General features: G+C 44.7%; 1 protein-coding gene across 1 annotated transcript in view; it reads right to left on the bottom strand.

Moving 5' to 3' along the window:
• LOC141139251 (NACHT, LRR and PYD domains-containing protein 3-like) overlaps positions 1-1,487 on the bottom strand; it is a 96,318-nt gene extending 94,831 nt beyond the window's left edge. The window contains exon 1 of the mRNA XM_073625209.1: positions 1,390-1,487. The gene's annotated coding sequence lies outside the window, so the exon portion shown is untranslated. The remainder of the gene's footprint in view (positions 1-1,389) is intronic.
• Positions 1,488-25,372: the final 23,885 nt, after the last annotated feature.

Genomic DNA, 25,372 nt, shown 5'->3' with positions numbered 1-25,372 from the left:
AGAAAGTGGATGCGTCATCATACAGGCAGACAGAAAAAGAAGCTTGTGCCACCCTCCCCCTCCCTGTTGTGGCCCTATTTATGAGGTGTACAATTTATTAACGTTCTCTTTCCTGTTGATGTTTACTGTCCCTTAGCACTTGAAAAGGGGCTTTTAGGTTGTTTTTTAAAGTATTAGCTCGAGCTTATATAGCTGAGCTATGAGTATGTTATGTAATATTTTACTATATAATATAAGTATTGATTAATTAAATTTAATATTCTTAATGATTAATTTATGAATTATTATACCTATAATAAAGGGCACGGCCTATTCAACCCACAGGTTATTGAGTCTTAAATATTATTTGTTTGATATATAGAAGTTCTATCTAAGATCCCATTATATATGGAAGCACACTATCACCCTAAGGCACCACCACAAAGTCAGGCTCCTAACTCAAACTTTATGCCAACCTCAAACTTTATCCCAACCTGGATTATAAATATATATACTGTACACTGTGTATATATATATATATATATATATATATACCCTGTTTCCCCGAAAATAAGACCTAGCGTGATTGTCGGTGATGGCTGCAATATAAGTCCTACCCCCAAAAAAAGCCCTAGTTAAAGTCCTTGTAGGTCTTCTTTTCAGGGTAGGGCTTATTTTCGGGGAAACAGGGTATATATATATATATATATATATATATATATATATATATATATATATATATATATATATATAGTGAAAAACAAATATCTGCGCTAACTAAAAAAAAACAACAAAAGCAGCTAACATAGTTTGTAGATTTCATCAAACATAAAAGTATAAAATTCCAAATACAGCGCTTAAATGAAATAAAAGTCCAAATAAATGTGATAGTCCATAGAAATCAATCAGCAATAGAGATGACATGAAACCTCCACCAGACTTCATTGTGCACAGGAAAAACACACCACACCTACGTGCTATCAGTCTGCTTACCAGAAAGATATAAAAACATAAACAAAAATACATTGCCTATTTTTTATATCTTTCTGGTAAGCAGACTGATAGCACGTGGGTGTGGTGTGTTGTGTTTTTCCTGTGCACACTGAAGTCTGGTGGAGGTTTCATGTCATCTCTATTGCTGATTGATTTCTATGGACTATCACATTTATTTGGACTTTTATTTCATTTAAGCGCTGCATTTGGACTTTTATATATATATATAAATAGCATAGCTGAGAACAGGCATGCCTTCCTTCCTCTCCAAAACATCTTGCAGCAGTACTCCAGACGTTATTCTTAATCAAATGTAATTACTTAAACCTCTTTTTGTTGCAAACTTCCATTGTGACACTCACTCTTAAAGAATTAGAAGTAAATGGCTAGCATTTTAGAAAGGCTGAAGAGACTTACCATTCCTGCTCGATACACAGTAACTGCAAAGCATAATCTAAGAAATCTTCCTCAAAGACCTCATCATTTCCTACTGTGTGGCGTCACTGCAAGGAGGAGGCTACTCCCCTCAAACAGCAGTCAGGGAGCTGTTATAGTGTATGTAAACATCAATTATAAACTTTGCTTATGGGATTCCTTTTGATTTAAGGTATAATTAACCACCTGCCTGCAGGGCCATTTCTGACACATCTCTCATCAGTGTTTTTTTTTTTTGCTAGAAAATTACTTAGAACTCCCAAACATCATATATTGTTTTTTTAGCAGAGACCCTAAAGAATAAAATGTCATTTGTCTATGGCCCGGTCGGCAAGTGGTTAAAGGCAGGACTTTTTTTTCGTTTTAGATATAATGCAGAGGGATTAGAACACCCATCAGCCCCCATTAGACAGATTCACCCTCTCTATTTGTTATGTTCATCATTATCACTGAGAGAGAAAGTAAAAGAAAATTCCACATTTGGGTTGTCCCTCGAACAGGAACAGAGGGGAAGTCTTCCAATGGGGATGCTAGTTCTGATGACACACAGGGATTTTCTCTCACTTCCTCTGTTGGCTATGGGACAGGAAGTGAAGGGAAATCTCCCCAATGGCGCACAGATTGAAAAAAAAAACTGGCAGGGGTATATAACACTCCCATAGTCTATCCAAAATGAAAAAAAGTTTTGCCTTTAGGCTGTATTTACACCTGAGCGTTTCGTTTTCAGGCAGAAAGGCGCACGTTTTTACCGCGATTTTGCAGCGATTTTTGCCACGATTTTGTACAGGTCAAAAGGTCACCAATGTAAAAAGCAGAAAAACGCCTGTAATATGCCCAAAAAGACGCTTGTGTACTTTTTTGAGCTACAGGGTACAAAACACTCAGATGTGAACATGGGCCATTTAAATGAATGGCATTTTGCTTGTTGAGCATTTTCCGGCGTTTTTTCTGGCGTTTTACGAGCTGAAAACGCTCAGGTGAATGCAGCCTTATGTATGTTTGAAGCAGAACATACATACATATAACATATATATATATATATATATATATATATATATATATATATATATGTTATATATTATTATATACTGGTACATATAAAAAAGAGTGATGGTGATGGTGTCTATCTGGCAGCCTGCCTGTTACATGCGTTGATTTTTTTTTTTTTTTATATGACTGATCAGCCAATGTATAAAAATATCTCCTAAAGAGGTGCTTTGTTACATCTACTTGATAATATATATATGTTATAAATTATTATATATATATAAAAAAGAGCAGCTCTTTGTGATGGTGCCTATCTGGCAGCCTGCCTGTTACATGAGTTGTTTTTTTTTAATGACTGATCAGCCAATGTATAAAAATATCTAAATATCTCCTAAAGAGGTGCTTTGTTACATCTACTTGATAAGCGCAAAAAAAAAAGAAAAAAGTGTTGATCATGGGTGTAGTTAGCCCTGGGCACTCAGAGCACATGCTCTGTATCTCTTTTTGAGTGCCACAGGTCCCAACACAGCATGACAAACTGTCAATTTTTTTCCTCGTACCCCCACACACATACAGTACACATACAGTACCGCTGGCGGGTGACACTTTGCCTCCTCCACAGCTCCCAGTTCCGGTCTTTCTAAGGCAATCTCCTTACCATATGTTTTTTGCCTGGCAGCGAAAAAAACATCTGGCAGCCTGCCTGTTACATGCGTTGATTTATTTTTATTTTTTTTATGACTGATCAGCCAATGTATAAAAATATCTCCTAAAGAAGTGAAGTCTGCTTCACGAAACACGTAGAGGTGTAGAGATGCATGGTATGACCTGATCATCCTTCTTTTGGTCTATATTGTTTCATATTTTATCTTAGCAGTGTAAACCACTTATCTATTTACCATTGGTAAAATGTTTTTATGCTTTTATGTGTTGAATAGTTTGTATAAATTTGATCAAATTGTGTTTTTGTGAATGGCATACCTCTTTAAAAGTGCAATGGGCACCATAATTGTATGAGATAGGTCAAGATTTGAGGACTGAGCTATGCCCCAGTCATGCACATAAGCCAATATTTTATGTTTGTTTTTACAGTTTTTTTCAGACTGTAATATTCCTGGATTGGGCTCCATAGTTTGGGGATTTCAAAGTGTCTTGTGAGGGAGGAAAGCTCCAACCCAGTGTCCAGATCTTATTGAAGACTAGCATGGTGTGTGTGTGCATGTGCACAAGGCCCATATAATGAAGGACTGGGAATAGTTTAGGGCTCCAGCCAAGAGGGAGGTGTGCTCCTATCTAAGGTAAGTTTGTGTTCTTGTCTAGACAGACAGAAGCATAAGTTTCAGAGGAGTGAGAGTACCTGGGTTATCAGGAGAACCCCTATCTAGAAGCCAGGATTGGGCCCATGCAGCCAGGTGCTGTAGCCAAGAATGAGTGAGCCGAGAGAGACAGGTGACTTGGTACTTTTTGTTACCTGTTTTTGCTGTCCGAAACCGACACCCCTGTGTGGGCAAGTTTGTGGACTTTAATTTAATTTGTTTTAATAAAACTAGGCTACCAGGCCCTTCAAACATAATTCAGACTGGCAGAGACTTTACTAAACAAACATCTACCACATTGAGCTAACCAACCCCCATATCACATGTGGTGGAGAATGCGGGCAATGCAGAGGGTGGAATCCGGGTCTTTGCTCCACCGGTGAGTTTTCATGTCGGGAACTGTTGGCTTTGAGTGCAGTACAGCCAGGCAGGAAGCTTTGCGTGCAGGTGGTACACATATGGGGGCAAAAAATAGTTCTACTGTGAACGGTATAGCAAGCAAGTGTGTGCGTGACTGCAAGGATGAGGCGATAAAACTGCAAGAAGGATGCAATTTGTGCTGAGATGTGACGAAGAGCAATGGACTGCTGCAAACTGTCCATGTTAACCCCAGTTAAAGAGAAAGTATGTGCTGTTGTCCATTGCAGTGAGGCAGTAGTGGAAGTAGTTGAATTCATACAGCCCATGCTGCCTACTGAGGAGGTTGAGAACTTCCTGATGGAATTTGAAAGGGAATTTGAAAGGGCCTGGCTAAGAGACCATTGGTTGAAGTTGCTACAGTCGGTGTTACTGAGGCAGTACCAAGTAGCCTATAATCAGATGGATCCCAGCCAGGATAATTATGACCAGTACAAAACCGAGATTTTGCTTGGAGAAATGTTCCCGTGTGTCTGGGAACGCCAGCAATGCTCCAGTAAGGGACAGTCATCGCCCCTAGCAATGGGAGAGGCATCACCAAGAGGTCAAAGCACCAGACGAACAATGGCTAGAGAGAGCGTGATTGTGCATCAGTGTACTAGCCCTCAGCCCATGCAAGCGTATCTGTTTCGCCCCTGGCAAGAGATTTGTGTGGCTTGCAGGGTGTACCAGTGAGCATGAGAAATGTGGAATTGCATATTATGGCCATTTATGTGAAATGGTCAGCCCAGAGGAAAAGGCACAAGTCAGCATCCTGCATGAGGTATAGCCAAATTCTGGAGGAGTGCAAGTCTGTTACCCTTAGCAACAGGGATCTTGTGTTACCTGCAGGGGGTACCGATGGGTCTGGAAAGGCTGCAGTGTCGCCCTGTGACCGTAAGAGGGAATCAGCCTGTGGACACACCACAGATGAGAGACAGCACACTTAAATGAAGGCTGTGAAACCCGCTACAGGATCGGATAGGATTAATGCAGTGTTGCAAAAGACTGGTTGCAGGACTGGTCCCAGTGAAGCAGTAGCGTGCGCAGTGGGGAGATCAGCTGTATGCACTGTATGGACATGGACTTGCTACACTGTGCTACCCTGTGCAGTGTGTAGGCAGGTGACCTACTGTACATTTAGTTAGATTTGGCTGCCCAGGTTAGGTGGAAAGGGTTACAGTTTTGTCTCCTTCCCTGAGTGTGTTTGTGGGCTTTTTCTGGGGTCAAGCCTCTCTCCCGTGTGTTAATAAAAGGGAAAAATCTGGATCCTAGGCAGTGACGGCTGGTGTTTTTTTCTTTTGGGGGTGCGGAAAACAGCCACTGCCCCCCCAGTCGGTCGTCCGGCCAGCGGTGGCGGCAACCCCCCTCTGGAGTACAGTCGGGACGTCAAAGCCCCGCACTTACCTCATCTAGGAAGTGGGCGGGCAGCGTGTCTGGCAGGTTTTTTCCTCCTCCTGTGGCTGGGATCACGGCGGCTTCCACTGCGCATCCCCCTCCTCCTCCTCCTAGGTGTCCAATAGGATCGCCTGACCTTTCAGCCAATCGGTAAACGGGTATCAGACCTGTGCTTCCTGATTGGTGGAGAGCTGATTCAGTGTTCATAAAGTGAATATTCATTTGCTTTTCTAACACACCTGGGTGGGCTCCGAGTGCAATGCTCTGCGCCACGAGTCCACCCTATTTTGAAGCCTATTAGAGCCTGGCTCTAATCAGGTGCTTCAAAGAAACACCCCCGCCGCTGTAATTCATGCGCCCGGCATCCTGAAATCCATGAATGTGTGGATAGATTCATGCTGTGCATGAATCTATCTATTAATCATATAGGGGGTGGCGTGGATAGAGGGGGCGATGCCTGTGGGGGCTTGAGGTTTAAGAGAGGATGGGACACCTGAAGGCTTGCTGGGACCTGTGGTCCACTACAGGACGCCGATTCATCAGGACACCCCAAGGACATTACCTTCTCCGTACGAGTCTTCCCAAGTATAGACTATTCCCAAAATGACTTCACTTGTTCAGGTAACCTGGGGCAGCCTCAGTTAGGTGTAGTTAGGATGAGGACGTTATTACATGTTAAGCCAAGTTTACAGTAAAGTTGTTTCAACTACATTGAGCCTGGTTTGTAGTTTTTCGAGGGCTGCATGTTGGGTCTTGGCGTGATCTTATGAACCTGGGTCTGTTAAAGCACTATGGGGTATGTGGAACACCACTACAAAAGGTTAACCTACAAGGCCGAGAGGAGGTAGTTGCCATGGGCAACCACAAAGAATAGCTACAGCAACCAGTCATTTGGCATGGTACCTGGTTAGTTGATAGTCCTCTGGTTGTGTGGGGGTTGGTGGTCTGACTCCCTCTTTCCTCTGGTCGCCGGAAGCAGACAAACTTTATGGAGATCTAAGGCCTGGTCATTAGGGTTTGGGAGGAAAGAGTTAACTAAGGACATGCATAAAAACTCATGTGTCCGGTAGGGTTGTATTCCTTTACTGGCAAAGGGGTAGATGTGTTAGACTGGTGGAGTGGACATTGGCTTTGCATGTTCCTCTGAATGCAACACATACATCAGTTACAAGTGTGTAGGGGTATAGGACAAAACATCTTAAGAAGGAACTCCGTAGATTACTGCTGCACACAAGTGGCTCATCTCTGAACTGCTCGGCAAACTGCTTTAATGTTCGATTCTTCACATGACTGCAGCCTCTGCCTAGTCCCAGGCATTGGTCAGCATGCCTTTGGGCGAGGAGTTACCCCATATGCAAGGGCGCAGCTAGACCCAGCCCACAAGTGGGGAGACACAGTGAAGCCTAGATGGCAGCAGGACTAAAGACTTAAAAGGACATGGGGACTCTGCGTGTGCCTGGTGAAATCCAGCAGAGTGCTGGGAAAGTTAAACTAGGGGTGACCAAAACAGTCTTTTTGCAATATTCTCTAGTGACAGCTGCTGCAGGGATGCCCAGGGAAACCTCACAGTAGCCTGCAGTGGAAGGGAACTCAGTTTCCCAGGACAGCTGTGCAGCCACCCTAGTGGGCAAGAAAATCCCTTTGTAGAGAGTTGTGTGATAAGCAGGTCATAGGCTCCAGTTGACAGTCTGTTAAAGTTAACAATACTGTTCTTATGTCTATGATTGCTGATAATATTGTTGATTATAAAGGTGTGATATCTCCTGTGGCAACCAGAGGCAGTGCCACAGAGGTATCCCTTGAAATCTTGCCAGGACTTTGGTGGAACAGATGGGGCCTGCACCATGCTGTGAGAGTGTGTGGGAGCAGTCCACCCATCTTATGTGTAACCAATTGTTGAGGGGTAAAGTCAGCCTGTCAAAGCTGAAAGTGCAAAGCTGGGTGTGTCTGTAGCACCACCAGAGCTGGTTGGTAAAAATTAGTTATTACAACCTGCAGAGGTTAAAAAGGTGTTATTGCAAAGTGATGTGTATATTGACAATTGTACTGTATTTGCAGTCCCTGTGCCTAGAGCACGTGATGTGATGCTGTGGAGCACCCATAATGGAGATACCACGGATTGGGATGGTTGGTGCGGAAAAATTCTTGCACGACTGGACAAAGTGTCCATATGTAACAATGGGATGGAGGAATCACAGAGTGGCCAATGGTCGAGGGCATGTTGGCCCCTGTGGAAATTGGTCCCCTCTAGTCATAAGGACCAGATTATGATGGTGATACTGAGGTTGAGGGGATGAATATGAGACATGCATCTGACAACGCTCCGGGGGAACATCAGTCTGTAATGGGGATACCTCTAGTGAGGTGTAGGTCTCTTAAAATTTCTCAACCTCTTGAGCTTCAGTGGATGAGTCCTTCCACGTCTTTTATAGGGTAAAGTGCCTAGAAAAGTCTTGTCTTTAGACATGGAGTGCATTAAGATGAGGCGATTTAGTTCGCATATGTAGCGCTATACAAGTTATTAATTCATTCATTCATTGACAAGTATGCTATTGGAGCTGCTTGAACTGGTAAAATCACATTCCCTGTATACCTGGGTGTCTACATCACAGTTGGACAAGCTGTTACTGCGGAGTACCAAAAGGGGAACCAGGTCTGTGCTGGGTAATATTGGTAAAAACTGGAACTGGTTAGTAAAGTGCTGGTTAACCATATGGAAAGTAGTCTCAGGGTTCCCTGTGAGGGTGCTTCCACATACAGGTTTGTGTGGAATGCCCTCAGGAGAACTGTTAGTGACATCAGAGGTAACAGATGTGGTTAAGGTTTCATCAGCCTGATGGGGCGACAGAGAACACTTCTGCTAGTGCGGAACAAGGTCCCGCTTATCAGTGGTTAGTAAATGGCGTGGAAACTGCCTCACCCGCTAGACCTCATCAGAAGGAAGGGTCCGGAATAGATGTGGCAGTAGCAGAGGTTCTGCCTGTCACACATAGACTTACTATGGGGCTTCCATTGTCGGATGAGTCCTCTGCACCCACCTCCACAGCAAAGCCTCAGTTGACAGCTCAGGATGGGACTGGACCGGATTGGCTTCAAAATAGGTATGTATACTGATTTCTTCCTTACAGGGCTAGATAGGTTAGTGTTAGATCTGGGATGTCTGTAGATGCAGGGATTTTAGTGTTATGCCCCGTACACACGGTTGGATTTTCCGATGGACAATGTCCGATCGGAGCGTGTTGTCGGAAATTCCGACCGTGTGTGGGCGCCATCGGACATTTTCCATCGGATTTTCCGACACACAAAGTTGGACAGCAGGAGATAAAATTTTCCGACAACAAAATCCGATCGCGTCAATTCCGACCGTGTGTGGCCTGTTCCGACACACAAAGTGCCACGCATGCTCAGAAGAAATTCCGACACGGGACAGCTCGTTCTGGTAAACTTAGCGTTCGCAATGGATACAGCACTTTCGTCACGCTGCAATGTAAAAAATGGTTTAATACAGCGCACTCTCTTCTTCTTTATAATGTGACAAGAATGAAGTAGTTTTGCTGCTCATAATCACACACACTTCTCACAAAGTTTTATTTGTGTTTTTTTAGTGGGATTCCCTGAATATATTGTTATTAGTTGTCACATCTGACAGTTTTATATTTTTTATGTTTTTTTTTTTTGATTTTAATGCCGCGTACACACGAGCGGACTTTCTATCCTACTTGGTCCGGCACACTTTCCGACGGACTTTGTCCGCCAGGTGCGCCGGACTTTAAAACGGACGGACTTGCCCACACACGCCGGGACTTTCCGGCGGGCTAAGTCCGCCCGTCTTTCCGACGGACTTTCGCCGGAGTTCCGGCGGACTTTCAGAATGAACGGACTTGCCCACACACGGACAAGTCCGTTCATTTTGAACGTGACTCAGGTGCGACGGGACTAGAAAAGGATGTCAATCTTGCCGCTTTTATCGGCGAGATTGACACCTTACTAGCCCCGTCGCGGGGCATACCAGGCCCTTAGGTCTGGTATGGATTATAAAGGGGAACCCCGCTACGCCGAAAAAACGGCGTGGGGTCCCCCTAAAATCCATACCAGACCCCGATCCGAGCACGCAGCCTGGCCGGTCAGGAAAGGGGGTGGGGACGAGCGAGCGCCCCCCCCCCTCCTGAACCGTACCAGGCCGCATGCCCTCAACATGGGGGTGGGTGCTTTGGGGGAGGGGGGCGCCCTGCGCCCCCCCCCCCCAAAGCACCTTGTCCCCATGTTGATGAGGACAAGGGCCTCTTCCCGACAACCCTGGCCGTTGGTTGTCGGGGTCTGCGGGCGGGGGCTTATCGGAATCTGGGAGCCCCCTTTAATAAGGGGGCCCCCAGATCCCGGCCCCCCACCCTATGTAAATGAGTATGGGGTACATGGTACCCCTACCCATTTACCTAGGAAAAAAGTGTAAGTAATAAAACACACTACACAGGTTTTTAAAATATTTTATTAAACAGCTCCGGGGGGGGGGAATCTTCCTCCGGCTTCGGGGGTCTTCTTCCGGCTTCGGGGGTCCCTCCGCTTCATCTTCTCCCGGCGTCCGGTTGGTTCTTCTCCGCTCTCTTCTCCCGGTGTTCCTGTTCTTCGGCCGGCTCCTCTGCTGTCTTCAAGTAGCTGTCTTGCCAGCAGAGGTCCGGACTTCTGGGCTTCTGGGCTTCTGGGCTTCTGGGCTTCTCTTCCCCAGATGTTGACACGACGCTCTCTCCTGCTGGACTGCTCTCCGAGGGCTGCGTTGTGACTTATATAGGTGGAGACCCCGCCCCCTTTTGATGTCACAGTCCCTGGGCATGCTGGGACTGTGACGTTTTAGGGGGCGTGGTCAACATCACCCAGTGACCACGCCCCCTAAAACGTCACAGTCCCAGCATGCCCAGGGACTGTGACATCAAAAGGGGGCGGGGTCTCCACCTATATAAGTCACAACGCAGCCCTCGGAGAGCAGTCCAGCAGGAGAGAGCGTCGTGTCAACATCTGGGGAAGAGAAGCCCAGAAGCCCAGAAGCCCAGAAGTCCGGACCTCTGCTGGCAAGAGAGCTACTTGAAGACAGCAGAGGAGCCGGCCGAAGAACAGGAACACCGGGAGAAGAGAGCGGAGAAGAACCAACCGGACGCCGGGAGAAGATGAAGCGGAGGGACCCCCGAAGCCGGAAGAAGACCCCCGAAGCCGGAGGAAGATTCCCCCCCCCCGGAGCTGTTTAATAAAATATTTTAAAAACCTGTGTAGTGTGTTTTATTACTTACACTTTTTTCCTAGGTAAATGGGTAGGGGTACCATGTACCCCATACTCATTTACATAGGGTGGGGGGCCGGGATCTGGGGGCCCCCTTATTAAAGGGGGCTCCCAGATTCCGATAAGCCCCCGCCCGCAGACCCCGACAACCAACGGCCAGGGTTGTCGGGAAGAGGCCCTTGTCCTCATCAACATGGGGACAAGGTGCTTTGGGGGGGGGGCGCAGGGCGCCCCCCTCCCCCAAAGCACCCACCCCCATGTTGAGGGCATGCGGCCTGGTACGGTTCAGGAGGGGGGGGGGGGCGCTCGCTCGTCCCCACCCCCTTTCCTGACCGGCCAGGCTGCGTGCTCGGATCGGGGTCTGGTATGGATTTTAGGGGGACCCCACGCCGTTTTTTCGGCGTAGCGGGGTTCCCCTTTATAATCCATACCAGACCTAAGGGCCTGGTATGCCCCGCGCTCGCCGCAATAGGAAAATGTGTTTTTCCTATTGCAGCGAGCGTGAGATGCAATACCCTGCCCTCGTGTTGTATCTGGTCCGTCGGACCAGCCTACACACGAGCGGGCTTTCCGTCGGACCAGCACACACACGAGCGGACTTTCCGCCCGAAACTGAGTCCGGCGGAAAGATTTAGAACTTTCTTCAAATCTAGGTCCGGCGGGCTTTTGGGAAAAAGTCCGCCGGAAAAGTCCGCCGGTGCCTACACACGGGCGGATTGTCCGGCACACTCTGGTCCGCCGGACCAAGTATGCCGGAAAGTCCGACCGTGTGTACGCGGCATAAGCCTTTTTTTTTCTTTAATGTTTGGATTTTTTCCAAGGCTGATCTTTGTTCAATGTTATTTTTATTTTTACTCCAGAATATTTTTGTGTGTGTTTTGTGTATCAAGTTACCCCAACACCATTGATATCTTTTATTATTTAATCTCAAGGAGATTGTTTGTTGTTGGTGAACCTTGTTCATTTCACATTGTATATTTGAAATGTACCTGAATCCTCACAAACCAACTGTCATTTTTGAAGTAAAACACATAGGAGAGTATAATTCAAAACAAAAATCCTTTATTAAGGGATCAGAACCAAACAAAGAGGAAGGCAACACTGGATCAACAGCAGAAATTAGTGAAGCCTGGGACCCCCACGGCAGACATCAATTCTTAAACATCAAAATTGGTGGCCTGAGGAGTCCATATGTAAGGGAGGGCAGTCTGGTCCGGGATTCACAGAGACTCGGACAGCAGCAGATGACATCTGTGTCCGCAGGCTGTGGTACCACAAGAGGCTGCATCTTTTGGCCGACCAGACTGGATCCAGGGCAATCACTCTCTGGTCTTCCTTTCACACTTCCTTCCGGGCTGTGGCTGAGCAGTTGGAGATGTGGCAGGAGGAGTAGGACCTGGAGGAGGAGTAGGACCTGCAGGAGGAGGAGGAGGACCATCCCAAAGCTGTGTGTGAGGTGTAATTTGGCCCCTCACACCTTTTGCCAGAGCCTCAGATATGTGGGCCTCACACATGGCTTTTTGGCCCTCCTCCATCCTCTGCATTTTATATGCTATGAATGCAGCAATGTTCTCCTGCCTGGTGTGTGGTGCTCCCAGGACCTCTGTAGCCCTACAAAAGAATCTGATAGCCGCCTCCTCTAGGCCACTCCTCCTACTGCCACTTTCTGTTTCCAGGGGGGATGGAGGGACCTGCAGATCAGCCAGCCGGCTCGGCCCGGCCACCTCCTGGCTGAGACTTCCCTGTGTATGAAAAAGGGACATAGTTGTAATGTTTTGCATCATCAATCACAATCCTTAATTAGTACTCCCAACTAACATATAGTTCACATCATTGATTGGACAAGCAGAAATATTTAGAGGAATGCTATACCTGGCTCAATCTGGGCTCCTCCACATGCGGCCTGGAAGGCCCAGGTTGGGCGTCCGAAGCCTCAGCCGGGGGGGGAAGGAAGCGTGGAAGGAAGACTGGAGAGGGATGGCCTGGGTTCAGTCTGGCCTGCCAGAAAGTGCAGCCTGTCGTAGTACAACATCCTGGGGACATAGATGTCACCTGCTGCTCCGGATCTCTGTGAATCCAGGACTTTATTGTGCTCCTCAGGCCACCAATGAAAATCTTTAAAAAAGTGATGTCTGCCGTGGGGATCACCTGCTTCACAATTTCACACAATTGCTCCAGTGCTGCCTTCCTCTTTGCTTGGTTCTTGTAATGGGGGTGTTTAATCTCCCACAGACAGGGCAGCTCACTTAGCATCTCTATGAAGACTGAAATGAAGTCCTTATCTTTCAGTACCATATCCATGTTCACTGCAAGACACAACACAAGACAAAGCCTAATGTCACACAAAACTCTCCTAATCTTGTTACAATATAGGCCTCAATCTAGAAGCAGTATAGGCCCAAGTTTGTCTCTTACCTTCGTTCTTACGATCGCCGCGTCCAATGCTCCTTCCTCCGCTCACAGATCAAACGTAATACGCACGCGTGTTACGCTTTATATACACTGCGCATGCGTGTAACTCCGCCCGCCCCTGACGTTCTTTCTAGTGTATTCCCCGCCCCTTTTCGTTCGGCGCAGTGGGGGAAGAGCATGATGGCGGACATACAGCAGGTGCGGGCTAATTGTAGCAACGAGGAGGAGGAGGAGGAAAGGGCGGATGCAGGCACGTCCCGATCCAGAAGGAGACGTTTTAAGGCCACAAATATGTCGTTTGGGGAGATGTTGGAGATGGTCGACATCATGAGGAAGTCCGACTATGAAGGAAAATATGGGCCTTACCCCAACCCGAACATCCGAAAGGCCAAGATCATGGCGAAAGTGGTCAGGAGTCTAGAGTGGAATTTCGGGGTACGAAGGTCTAAAGATCAGCTCAGGAAGCGGTGGTCGGACCTGAAGTTGAGAGAGCCAGAGCAGTACCGAAAGATCCGGAGAGTGCTGCAAAAAAGTAAGTAGTTGTGCTGTGTTCCTATTCTTTCTGTCTTTATTACGTTCGTTCTGCTCCATATGCTTTTATTAGTTGTAACGTTTCAAAAGGTCAACTTTAATGTTCATGGGCACATTATTCGTTCGTTTCAAACATTTTTCTTTCGGCCTCTAGAACACCATTGTTTAGGCCATATGCATTTTCACACATTTTTGGGGGCCTACATGGATGCCAAATATTTGTTTGTGGAGATGAGTTTGTTACTAGAATGAAATGCAAACTAGATTGTGTGTAAGGAGAGGACACTAAGCAGCTGTTTTCACATCTGGACACTGGAGCACTAGTGTGGGACACAAGAACACCCTTTTTATTAGGGGGGCCACACAGGTGCTCCAGTGTATACTATAGGGGGGGTTACATCTGTGAAGCTTGTACCAAACAGGTAAAGTATTGCAGCTTGACAAAGGACACTAAAAAAAATATACATCTTGGAACTCTGCTAAAATAGACAATTGTACCCCACTTCCGAGCAATGTTTCCTATTTCTATAGTTCTGCCATCAAATATCTGTGTGCTAAGTATACCATTTTTGTTTTACATAGGGGATAAAAGTCTCGGAGGACACCCCTCATCCCAGGAGAACAGAGACCCCCCCCCCCTGGAAGAAGGGGAAATACCAACCCAAGAAGCTGAGCAGGAGGAAGAAGAAGATGTGGTGGAGATTGGCACCACAACAGGTGAGTGTCTGCGACCACAGACTCAGGTAAAAGAGATGGCTGGTGGCAGATTTTTGAGACCTTTTTTTTTGTTCTTTATCTCTTTTTAGGTGATCGTGATCCAGAACGCTTTACATCTGAAAGTGCCCAGATCCTGATCGGGGAGATCATGGGGTGTAATCTCCAATTGCAAAACATCCAGAAACAAATCACTGATGTTATTAAAAAAAATAATAACATCATTGATGTTTTGGGGCGAATTTAAACCCCACAAAATCACCTGTTTTATCGTACCAAAATTATTTAAATGTTTAGAAAAGCCAAATTTGGAGGATGCACACAGTGTGCCAACATGTGCTATCTGCCATCACGGGATATCAATGGACGCGTTTTGGGGGTGCAACCCCTTCCTCAATTATAAAGTAGCGTTGAGGAAGGGCTTGCTCCCCCCAAACACGTCCCTTGATCCCCCCTGATGGCAGATAGCACATGTTGACATTCGTAAATTGGTGTGCATCTTCCAAATTTGGCTTTTCCAGGGGTGATTTCCCCCCATCTGAACGCTATATCAAACCCAGTTCCTAAATACTGATGTCTGATATAGCCTTCAGGTTTTACCTAATGTGAACTTTGTAAGTTCAAGTTTTTTGGCTTTCTGGTTGGTTTTACACAGGCCTGTTTTATCTGAAATGGATATTTTGATTTTTCATAATGCTACTGCAAACATTGTTATACAACAAACATGTTGGTTTGTTTTAAAAACCTTTGGGAAATGCACATGTGATTGTGCACGTATAAAAAAGTGCCTTACTCAAGAATGTGTGGATTATTGTCTCAACACTACAACACTTTTGGGGTGATGTAATTGCTGTTTTATGCAAAAATGGGGGTTATTTCCTAAGGGCAAATCCTCTTTGCACTACAAGTGCAGGTTCAGTGCAGTTGCAAGTGCACTTGTAGTGAAATGTGTTTTTGCATTTAGGAAGTACCAGCCAACACTGTTTTTTATAAGGTTACCCAATCACGACATTTTCTGCACTCAACACATTTCTGTCAGGGTCAGCTAAAACAAACACAAGCAGTAAATGTCCACCAAGAATTTCTTTTGGTTGTTTTTTATTTGAAAAAGGTGTCACAGATTGTCTGGCATATTGATAGCCCCCCTACCCGCAAAGAACTCCAGGTAGCGTAACCGGACATCACGGGCATTCAGGGAGGGCAAGCCAGGATGGCCACTTTCAAGCGCCGTCAGTGTTGATGGATTAGGGATTCCGGCCTCAGGCCCAACTGAGCCAGCATAGTTGGCTGAATGTTTTCTTAAAAAATTATGGAGAACACAGCAGGCAAGTATTATATGGTTCAGTTTATACTCCGCCATATGGATGGGTGTCAGAAATAATCGGAACCGGCTGGCCAGGATTCCAAATGTGTTCTCCACCACTCTTCGGGCTCTGGCCAGCCGGTAATTAAAAACCCTCTGTTCCGGGGTGAGGGTCCTCATCGGGAATGGCCGCATCAGGTGGTCCCCCAGCGCAAATGCTTCATCAGCAACAAACACAAATGGGAGACCTTCAACATTGTCCTCTGGAGGTGGCAAGTCCAAGCTGCCATTCTGGAGACGCCTTTAGAACTCCGTCTGGGCGATCACTCCACCATCGGACATCCGGCCATTCTTCCCCACGTCCACATACAAGAACTCTTAATTAGCCGACACCACCGCCAACATCACTATACTATTAAACCCCTTGTAATTATAATAGTACGACCCCGAGTTGGGTGGTGGGACGATGTGGACGTGTTTCTCATCAATTGCCCCTCCGCAGTTAGGAAAGTCCCACCGCTGGACAAAGTGGGAGGCCACAGTCTGCCATTCCTGTGGCGTTGAAGGAAACTGTTGACGAAAAAAAAATAAACCTTACTATTTTTTCACAGAAACATGACAAGCAGATTAGACACAAACATTATTGGGGCAACTTCCAGATAGCATTTACTAAGGGGAATTTAACAAGGCCAAAGTATAAGGTACACCTATCATATTCCCCCTCCCCCCCTCTCATGGGCCATTTCTAACATTATAGGGGGGGGAACTCTTGGACAGGTAACCCTCTTCACTTCATTGAGAGAAGAATGCCTAAATACAGGGTATTACTTGGAACAGCCCCTCCTTAGTTACACTATTGGCAGACCACTGGACAGGTAAGAAGTGTCATAATACAAAGATATAAATACACACTGTACACATTTGAGGACATTTGAACATTCTGCTATTACCTATCAAGATAATAATAGGATACAAAAACTTTAAACAGTACCATTGGAAAGTATACAGGCAGGCCCTTGCACTACATGCTTTGGGGAATTCATCCCTAAATCTGACCAGTAAAGAGGTGGGTATAGTGTGTATGGGTTTGGCAAAGTCAGCAGATAGATGATTGAGGATAGATAGAGAATTGGGATCAGCTGACTTAGCAGTTAGGAGGGAGGGTTAAAAAAAAATTGGGGACACCACAAAAAAAAAGCCTCTGGCACTTTGCCTGAATTTAAATCAAAAATAACATTTCCAAACATTTTAGGGGGTGTTTGGGGTAAAGCACTACTATGGAGCTGATAAAATACATTGTTAAGTGACTACATGAGGTGAATATAGGCCAGGAGACACCATGCTGGGGAGGTTATTGAAGGGCAAATATGTATGAAGGACATAAAATAATAATTACCTAAAAATCCAGCATGCATGAGAACAAAGGGGACATTCACAGCATATTACAATCATGGTAATTAGGGAATGAGGGAAGAAATACAATATATTATCAAACATTAAATACAATAAAATGGGATATAAAAGGATAAAAATCTTACCTTCATATACTCCTTCTGCAGGACCTGGATGATGGCAGAACAGGTCTCTGGGATAATGATCCCCAGAGCCTGGGGGGAGATGCCTGTCGAGAACTTCAAGCCCTGCAGACTTCTCCCTGTGGCCAAATACCGCAGGGTAGCGACCAACCTCTGCTCCGGAGTGATGGCTTGCCTCATGCAGGTATCCTGCCTGCTGATATAGGGGGTCAGCGAAGCCAACAAACGGTGAAACACGGGGTCCGTCATCCTGAGAAAGTTCCTGAAATCATCAGGATTATTCTCACGGATCTCACGGAGCAAAGGCATATGACAGAACTGGTCACGCTGAAGCAACCAATTCTTGGTCCATGAACTCCTCCCCACCCTGTTCATGGACTGGACTTGTGTCAATGTCAGGACCCCAACACCAAGCCCCCGCACAGCACGAACTCTACGAGGAGTACGCATACGAAACATGGCTAGAAAACGGTCGGCTGCTCAGAACGAAGTAACAGAACGCACTGAAGAACAGCAAGGCCTGTGAAGAGCGACCTGAAAAACAGCAACGAGCAGGCAAGATCACACAGAAAACTCCGATACGAACTGACTGCACGCACTGAAGAGCAGATACAAACCCACAAGCACAAACTGAACGTCAGAAAACGATCTGAAAGCCACGAGTCTGAAAAAGCGCGAATCGTCTCTCACCAAACTTTTACTAACACGAGATTAGCAAAAGGAGCCCAAAGGGTGCCGCGCTTGGTTCTGAACCGGCCTTTTCTAGTCTCGTCGTACGTGGTGTACGTCACCGCGTTCTTGGCGATTGGAAATTCCGACAACTTTGTGCGACCGTGTGTAGGCAAAACAAGTTTGAGCCAACATCCGTCGGAAAAAATCCTAGGAATTTGTTGTCGGAATGTCCGAACAAAGTCCGACCGTGTGTACGGGGCATAAGGGTGGACTTCTACTTAGTAATGATTTGTTACCAAACTTATTAGTGAAAGACAATTCAAAAGTGTCAGAGGCCTCTTTACAAAACAGCCAAATAGAAAGCATTTCTGCTGCTGCTATACAGGTGGTACTGGTTAGTTGTCTGTACCAGTGAAGAGCACGTATACTGCACCAGTGGCCAAAGCTCATGAGATGAAAGGGCCAAACATAGACCAGAAAAGGGCAGAAATCTCGGCCATCGCTCATATAGATGTGGTAAAAATGGTACATGGATCAGATGAAAATTCATCTAGTCAAGACTTGGAGAGCAACTCAATCAGCTTTGATCAGAGTCAGTTGTTAGGACAACTGCCTATGGAGTGTTGTACAATAGATGAGATGAAGTTTTGTAGGTGGGTGTATGTCACCCGTCTGTGTGTAGCCTGTCCCCAAGCCTTGCCCTAAGAAGCACTGAGTGTTACTGTAAACGATGATTTGATTTCTGAAGGTAGCTGTGAAAAATGTAATTAATTACTGAGTATTTCTGTGAATAAGGTTTTGGTTGCCGTGGGTAGCGATGAAAGGGTTGATGAACCCAGAGGAACACCGAGAGTGGTTGAAGGTGATTCAACTGAGGGGGAAAGTGGCTCTGCGTTAAGCACAGTGGGTTCACTACAGCTTCAGGACAGGGAGTTGAGGAGACACATCAGGAAAGACAGAGCACCACCTGAAAATAGGGATGAGCCCAGAAACCCTATTAGAAAGGGTAAACCTTAGTGTGAATAACAGTAGGACCCCACTAAGCTTAAGGGTATGGCGTACCTTGAAGCACCCTCAGAAAAAGGGTTGGGCTAATGTGGCTGAGGCACAGAGGTGTCCCAACAGCAATGACGGGTGCAGGTGTTCTACCCTCTGGATCGAAACGGGGGGTATGTGATTATGCGAGGCCCTGCCACTATGAAAATGGTTGAAAAAAGGACACGTGGGGTGCTGGAATATCTATTGTGAGTGGAGAAAACTGTTTTACAGCTTTCTTCGGATTCTGGTATTCCTGGATTGGTCTCCATAGTTTGGAGATTTCAAAGTATCTTGGGAGGGAAGAAATCTCCAAGCCAGTGTCCAAATCTTGTTGAAGATCAGCAGGGTGTGTGTCTAGGTGCGCAATGAAGGACTGGGAATAGTTTAGGGCTCCAGCCAGGAGGGAGGTGTACTCCTATCTAAAGGCAGGTGTGTGTTCCTGTCTGGAGACAGAGGCGATCTACTCGAGAAACAGTGCTTCATGTGGGAGAGATTCCATGCCCATTGGACTTAGAGAGTTGGGAAAACCAAGAGAGTCTGGGAGAATAAAAGAGCTGAGGCAAGTAGGAGAGAGACCAGGGGACTGGAAGGGATCTGTAGATCTCAGAGAAGTGAGAGACCCTGGGATGTCAGGAAAACCCTACCTATAAGCCAGGATTGGGCCAGGGCAGCAAGGTGCTGTAGCCAGGGCTGAGTGAGCTGAGAGAGCCAGGTGACTTGGTATTTTTTTTTTGCTGTCTGAAATTGAAACCCCTGCGTGGGCAAGTTTCACTTCACTAAAAATGAACATTGAGCTAACCAACACCCATATTACAATATATATATATATATATATATATATATATATATATATATATATTGTGTATCTTTATTTTATTTAAAGCAACCTATGATTGCAGGGTCCTATGACTTGTCTAACCTGGGTTTAGATTTTTTGGCTTTAAGGCTACAACCACATGGCTGCACAGCAGTGGCTAGTGGCGGCTGCCAGTACCTAGTGAGGTAGGCTGATTGTGTGACAGGCTGACAGCTTTATTTTAGGCCATGAAGGCTTTGAGTGAACTAAGAGAAGGCCAGCTGGGCCTGGGCCAGATGGGCCCAAAAGAGGGGTTATGCCTAAGAAACATATGATATGAATCATGGTTAGTCAAACCCCTAGATGTGTAAAGGTGTCCCTTTCACTACTTTGAGTAACTAAAAATGTGTCTAATGATCTAAAACAAGTGATAATAAAAAGTGAAACTGCAGCAAAACCTATTAGTGTTCACAAAACACAAAAAAATACATATATGAATAAAGTGATCTTGCGCAGAAACAATAAAATCACTGTAAAAACACACAAAGTATTCCACTAGGAATAGATACAGTGCAAAATGGAAGTGCACCAAAATAATATCTCCTAAAGGAGAAAAAACAAAAATATATAAAAATAAAAAATGTTGCATAAGCATTAAACACAAATAAGTGTACAATATGTGTCCAAATATAATCAAAGTCCTGAATCAGATTAATAAATTGCATACATGCAGAAAAAAGGGGGGCCATTCAGCTCTTATAAGAGAAAAAAGAGAGAACTAAGTTCATAGAGTGGTGCATCTGATATATAAATAAAGTGATTGGCAAAGGAAAACAAAGTAAAACAAAGTGATGTCCATGAAAAATTCCATGAGTAGTCTCTTCAAATCTCTTCAAGTCTCACAGAACTCTCACCTTGTTAATATGAAGAAAATCTCATCAACAAATGGATATGACTCTCCACCGCCTTCTATTGGGACCTTTTTCTGTTCACATATACTGCTGTTAGGGCCATAGGTACTGCTCCAGCTATGGGAATCCTCAACTAAGCCGTCCTAATCCGCATTAGACAGAGAGAGGAGAGATCACTCTCCTTGAAGACAACCACAACACACACATCGATCACCCAGGAGACGACCTCAGGACGACAGGGTAAGAAACAGTCCAGAACGAAGAGAGATCACAGAGCAGGAAAAAGACTCAAAGCGAAAAAGAGAATAGTAAGAGATAATGTTGTGAATTTGAGTGGCATATGCATCACAGCGGATGGATTAGAAGTGTTAGATAAAGGAATGAAACATGCACCTGTGAGAAACCTCAACAAATTTGACACGTATATAGGAATACAAAAGTACATAAGAAAGATCAATATCAAGAAGTACATCATGAATAACCCCTTTAAGCCAACAAATACAGTAAGAAATGCCTCTCCCGCTATTGCCCACAGTATGTTGCGAAACAATTCGCTGTATAACCCACAAACATCGGATAACCAGCACATAGATGTGTTTAAACAATTAGTTTTACAGGACTTGGATTCTTTGAAACTGAAGAAGTTGTCTGATCCGATTCATATAAAGAAAGGATTTAAACTGTTGAGGGAGAGACAAGATATTGTAATACGTCCGGCGGGCAAAGGAGGAGCAGTGGTTCTACAATCTAAAGAACAATATCAGGATGAACTTAAAAGACAACTACAAGATGAAGACACATATATCAGATTGTTGGGTAATCCAACCATTAAATATAAGAAGGAGTTAGTGTAAGGGTTGAATTATTATAGACTGGGGTCTGACATCACTCTGTCCTATCCCAACAGGCCTGGAGAAATACTTTTCAGAAACAATGACACAGATACAGGGCTGTGGTTTGCTCCAAGTAATTCTGATAAGCTTTTATTTGTCTCTCGTTTATATAAGAAAAAGATGATCATACAACATTATACAACATTATAGCTACACCCCATGTGCGTCATGGGGCCTTTCATAGTTATGCAAAACAATTATGTTCCAGACATATAATACATAACAATACATATAATACATAACAAACTTAGAGACATAACTGTCTTAGAGAGAGTGTAATCAGTATCTATTTCTAAGAAATCACAGAACAAGCTAATCTATGAGAAGTAGCTTCATGGGAATCTACGTAGGCAAATTCCTAAGGCAAAGAACAAGTTATTGACAACTTAGCAAGAAGAACTAAAATGGATACTAATTCTAAGATGGAGTCATAGTTGCTGAAGAAAAACTATACATATTCTTTCAATCCCCTCTTAAAACATTCATCTATATGTTTTCTCTAATTTTACAGAATGTCAACTAAAGGGGGGAGGCAAAGCACCTTACATGTCTAATCTGGTGTTAAGCCCCTTACTTGTCTTATAGGTTTTCATATACATGATTTATGGCAATATGGCATTACGTGGTTGATGTACCCTCTACATTAGACACATACAGCAGCATTCCACCAAAACCAAAACTTTCTCCTTAAAAGGGGCTCCAGGATTTTGCAATGTTCCTAGCTTCTTGTTGTAATTTGTCCACCTCCTTTCTGTGTTGTGCAATGATATCATAATAATCAGGGATTTCAACAGATGCGTTATGTACCCAGGTACAACATTTATAATTCTCGGTCATCTCACATAATTCTGTAAGGGCTGAACTTATGCTCTCAAGGGCTAGATCATGCAGTTCTAATTGTTTTCTAATCGCTCTGGTTTCTATGTTTAATTTAGAAATATCATCAGAATTTTTCTCCATGTCTTCATCAATGATCCCAGTGTAATTATTTAATCTCTTCATTAGATCTATCCCCCACCCTGTACTGGATGGGAACCAGGCCCAGGCCATATCTTTTTCAAAATATAACTCCCTTTTATTGCGGTGTTTAAGGGGGTACCTAGGATGCATGCTAGTTTCGAGGAGGTGTCCTCCCTTGCTATCTCCTACTATGCCCATGATGGGAACTAGGGCTGCAAGATAACACCATCCTTGTGGTTCAGTGGGGATCCAAGGGTGACAAAGTTTCCCACAGCAGATATAAATACTGTTTCCTAGAGCTAATGGTAGTTTATTGAATATTGTCATCATTTTATCAGAAAAACTGGAAAAGGTTAAACTTGACAACAATTTTCCCACTGGGGAAGTGGAACTGGAGTTAAGAAAATTTAATAGAGTGGTGTTTAGGGCAGGGTCTGAAGTGTGAAAGACAGGGCTTTTAATTGAGGTAATTGAAAAATTAATTCTAGCTTGTTGACAAACTTCAGCTCCCCTTGTGGCGTTTCCCAGAGTCTGCCAGAGTCCTTGGCTATGAGTACAGTCATTTTGATGATTCAGAATCTAAAACACCTGTGATAAGGTCAGGGATTTAATTTAGAGTTCTCACTTAATATGATGCCTACATGTAAATCTGTTTTTAACTTTTTGGCTGTTAAACTCGATTGAAGCTGCTTTTGTTTTCTTGTAACTATATTGCCATGGTGTTGAAGCTTGTGTTCGTAGCCCAGGTGACTCCTGTTGTTGTTTACCATTGCCCTTTGTGAGGGGTTGTGCTGATGCTATTGTTTGTATAATTGCCTATAAAAAAGGCCTTTGAAAGAAGTAAAGAGCAGCAGTCCATTATGCTGAGAACTTTGATACAGACATACTTTCTGACTCTGTGTCTTAATTCCTATATGAAGCAATAATTTGGCAAAGCAATATAAACTTAAGCAACTTATTTAACAGTTGCATTTAACATTTTGGCGCTCGGAACAGGGACTCACCGATGATACTACAAGAGGTGGACGAACGCGGCTGACGGAACAAAAAGACAGGCATTCCGGGAATCACAGATCAAAAAAAACCTGCGCAGGTAAGAAAAAGCTTTATTTTTCTTATATTCTGTGCTCCCCTGATTTGTGCCTATCCGTTCTGTCAGTTACGGTTCTCCTGGTTTTAAAACACCAGCCTCTGTAGTGGTGAGTCTAGAATTACTGCATATTTTAGTTTATATTGCTGGAATTATTTGTTTGTTTTTGTTATCTGTGTTTGTCTTGTCTGTCTTGTTGAGAAAGTGAATGAGCCTTGTCAAGGATGGTATGAGTTAGAAGGGGATTGCCGAACTAAGCAACAGAATGCGCCTTACCTCACACGATTGGGAACCTGAGGGCTTGTGAGCTTGGGGGTCTGACGCTTATGCTTAACCTCACATCTAACTCATAAACCATAGACGGGTTGAGAGTATAAGCCCTGTCTGCTCCATAAAGCAGGGATAAGAGTGTATGAGAGGGATTCCCAGATACGAGGGGGGGAATAAGGTCTCAACAAAGTCCCGAGATCTAGTCGGATACCTGGCCACTTAAAGGAATGCTTGTATATGTTGTAGCCGCATTTTTGTATATGTTGTAGCCGCATTCTGGTTTGTTATTGGGCTAGCATATAAAGTAATTATTTATTTTTGGGCTAGCATATAAAGTAATTTGGTTTCAGAAATCTCATTCCGGAGAGGTTTCTAGAATTCTAGCACCCTAGGAGGAAGGCAACGAGGAACTAGTGTAACTTAGCTGGTTTGCTATTGGGCTAGCATATAAAGTAATTATTCATTCTTGTATATGTTGTAGCCGCATTATATTGTACACTAAGTGTCCCACACGCTACCTAGGCAGGACTGTTAGAATGGGCCAGAGGAACACAAAACCCCGTCAGGGAATTGTGGCGCACTATACGGTGCCACAGATAATTAAGAACATTTATGGGAAAACCGAAGCACAGGACTTAAAAGATGTCCTTCGTAAATTTAAGGTGAAAGGAGCAGCGGGCTTAGACCCGGATGTATGGAGTGAAATAAAAAGGGACAGACAAGGAGAGGTGTTAGAGAAGCAATGGATGCGTCAGGTTCAATGCTTAATTAAGGTCTCAAATAGAGCGAAAGAAGAGGGGTGGAAGTATAATCCAGATTGTGATGGTTGGGATATGAAAGATAGAAGAACAAAAAATGTCGAGGCTCCCAGCTCAGCCATCCCACCCCCATATACTGACATAGAACGTAAACCACACAAGATATATCCGGTACTTGAGGGGAGAGGATGGGTTTGTCAGGATTGTGGAGCACAAAACCCAGAATGGGCAGTAGAATGTGTGCATTGTGGGGCACAAAAACCGCATCCAGAAACTGTAGCTCCCGTACGCACTGATACACGCATTGTTCAGGTAAACAATCCAGAATTTGGACAAGCAGCCCATCCAAATGCCCCACCTACTGTCACTCGTAGAATGCAAATAAGGACTTGGGCACCATGGTCGGCAGACACCCTTATGGCATTAATACAGAGCGCCCCAGACCCGGTAGCAAAGCCAGCTGCTTTTTGTAGATTTGTGACACAGTTAATGAATACACATGAAGCGACCTGGCAGGATGGGGAGGATCTATGCAGACACAAAATGACTCTGACCCTGTTTAACCAGTTTATGACAGAAATAGGTCCACACAGACCTGCAGGACAAGTTGATGGGGAGGGCAACCTGGAGGCAGGACATGTCAGACATATAGACTCAAGGGCCCTTTTATTGCTAGATTAGAAGCTTTTTGTCAGGCAAAACAACAGGAGAGGGGG

Source organism: Aquarana catesbeiana, linkage group LG04 (genome assembly GCF_042186555.1).
Source record: "Aquarana catesbeiana isolate 2022-GZ linkage group LG04, ASM4218655v1, whole genome shotgun sequence".
Lineage (NCBI taxonomy): Eukaryota > Metazoa > Chordata > Amphibia > Anura > Ranidae > Aquarana > Aquarana catesbeiana.
Note: the sequence above shows the minus strand (reverse complement) of the source record. Positions and strands in the feature narration are given on the sequence as shown.